We start from the raw sequence: 2,381 nt of genomic DNA, 5'->3' as shown, positions 1-2,381 counted from the left end.
GGATACCAGGCTTGACCCAAATTCCAGGGGCAGCCACATGGAAGGGCAGCAGGATCAGCTAAAAGCAATCAGATTACAAGGAGCTAAAGTCATTATCTTGGCTTCCCAGGTGACTCAGTGGTAAAGAATCTGCCTACCAATGCAGCAGTTAGTTAGTTAAGTCGCTCAGTCATGTACAACTCTTTGTGACCCCGTGGACTATAGTCCACCAGGCTCCTCCATCCATGGGATTCTCCAGGAAAGAATAATACTGGAGTGGGCTGCCATTTCCTTCTCTAGGGGATCTTCCCAAACTAGGGATCGAACCCAGGTCTCCTGCATTGCAGGCAGATGCTTTAACCTCTGAGCCACCAGGGAAGCCCAAGCAAGAGACACAGGTTCAATCCCTGGGTCAGGAATATCCCCTGGAAGAGAAAACAGTAACCCACTCCAGTAATCTCACCAAGAAAATCCCATGGACAGAGGAGTCTGGTGGGCTATAGTTGTTGGATTGCAGAGTCAGACACAACTGAGAGACTGAATATGCACACATGCAAAGTCACTACATAATTGAGGAAAATATCTAAACCCAACTGTTTTACTTCACTCAGTATGACAATCTCTAGGTTTCTATCCATGTCACTGCAAATGGCATTATTTCACTCTTTTTTATGACTGAATAATATTCCATTGTCTATATGTACCACGTCTTTTTTTATCCACTTTTCTGTCGATGGACATTTAGGTTGCTTCCAGGTCCTGGCTATTGTAAATAGTGCCACAGTGACTATTGAGGAGCATGTATCTTTTTGAATTATGGTTTGCTGAGCAAAGTCAGAGAGAGAAAGACAAATATCATATGATATCACTTGTATGTGGACTCTAAAAAAGAGTACAATTTAACTCATCTACAATATAGTACAGTATTTCAAGTCATTTATCAGCGAAATGGCAACATTATTGACTATTAACCTCATGAGTTAAGAAAATTAGTTTGCTTCATGCATATAAGTTCAGTTCAGTTCAGTCGCTCCGTCATATCCCACTCTTTCCAACCCCATGAACTGCAGCACACCAGGCCTCCCTGTCCATCACCAACTCCCAGAATTCACCTAAAACCTTGTCCATCGAGTCAGTGATGCCATCCAACCATCTCATCCTCTGTCATCCCCTTCTCTTCCTGCCCTCAATCTTTCCCAGCATCAGGGTCTTTTCCAATGAGTCAACTCTTCACATCAGGTGGCCAAAGTACCGGAGTTTCAGCTTCAACATCAGTCCTTCCAATGAACACCCAGGACTGATCTCCTTTAGGATGGACTGGTTGGATCTCCTTGCAGTCCAAGGGACTCTCAAGAGTCTTCTCCAACACCACAGTTCAAAAGCATCAATTCTTTGTCGCTCAGCTTTCTTTATAGCCCAACTCTCACATACACATATATAAAGCACTTAAATAATACTTGACACATGGTACTCAGGAGAAGTTAGGGGAAAAAAATGTAAAGCACAACATGCATACTATTAAATATTTCCCACAAAAAAATGGGCAGAAGACCTAACCAGACATTTCTCCAAAGAAGACATACAGATGGCCAATAAACACATGAAATAATGCTGAACATCATTCATTATTAGAGAAATGCCAATCAAAAACTGCAATGAGGTATCACCTCACACCAGTCAAAATCGCCATCATCAAAAAAAATCTACAAAGGATAAATTCTGGAGAGGTGTACAGAAAAGGGAATCTTCTTGCACACTTGGTGGGAATGTAAACTGATATAACCCCTATGGAGAACAGTACAGAGATTCCTTTAAAAACTAGAAATAAAGCTACCATATTACTCAGCAATCCTACTACTGGACATATACCCTTAAAAAAAGTGAAAGTCGCTCAGTTGTGTCTGACTCTTTGTGACCCCATGGACTATACATTCCATGGAATTCTCCAGGCCAGAATACTGGAGTGGGTAGGTTTTCCCTTCTCCAGAGGCTCTTCCCACCCAGGGATAGAATCCTGCTTTCCCACATTGCAGGAGGATTCTTTACCAGCTGAGCTACAAGGGGAGCCCAAGAACACTGGAGTGGGTAGCCTATCCCTTCTCCAGCAGATCTTCCTGACCCAGGAATCAAACCAGGGTCTCCTGCATTGCAGGTGGATTCTTTACCAACTGAGCTATGAGAAAACCATAATTCAAAGACACATGTACCCCAAAGTTCATTGTAGCACTATTTACAATAGCTAGGATAGGAAGTAACAAAGATGTCCACCAATAGATGAATGGATAACACATTGTGGCACATATATACAATGGAATATTACTCAGCCTTAAAAAAGAATAAATTTGAGTCAGTTGTAGTGAGATGGATGAACCTACAGCCTGTTATACAGAATGAAGTAAGTC

The 2,381-nt window shown here is 42.2% G+C and overlaps 1 non-coding gene across 1 annotated transcript; it reads right to left on the bottom strand.

The window, feature by feature from the left end:
• Positions 1-285: 285 nt before the first annotated feature.
• TRNAC-GCA (transfer RNA cysteine (anticodon GCA)) lies at positions 286-357 on the bottom strand. The gene has a single exon. It is a non-coding gene; the product is annotated as a tRNA-Cys (tRNA).
• Positions 358-2,381: the final 2,024 nt, after the last annotated feature.

This window comes from Odocoileus virginianus, chromosome 4 (genome assembly GCF_023699985.2).
Source record: "Odocoileus virginianus isolate 20LAN1187 ecotype Illinois chromosome 4, Ovbor_1.2, whole genome shotgun sequence".
Classification (NCBI taxonomy): Eukaryota; Metazoa; Chordata; class Mammalia; order Artiodactyla; family Cervidae; genus Odocoileus; species Odocoileus virginianus.
The sequence above is the reverse complement of the archived record's forward strand: the minus strand, read 5'-3'. Positions and strand labels throughout refer to the sequence as shown.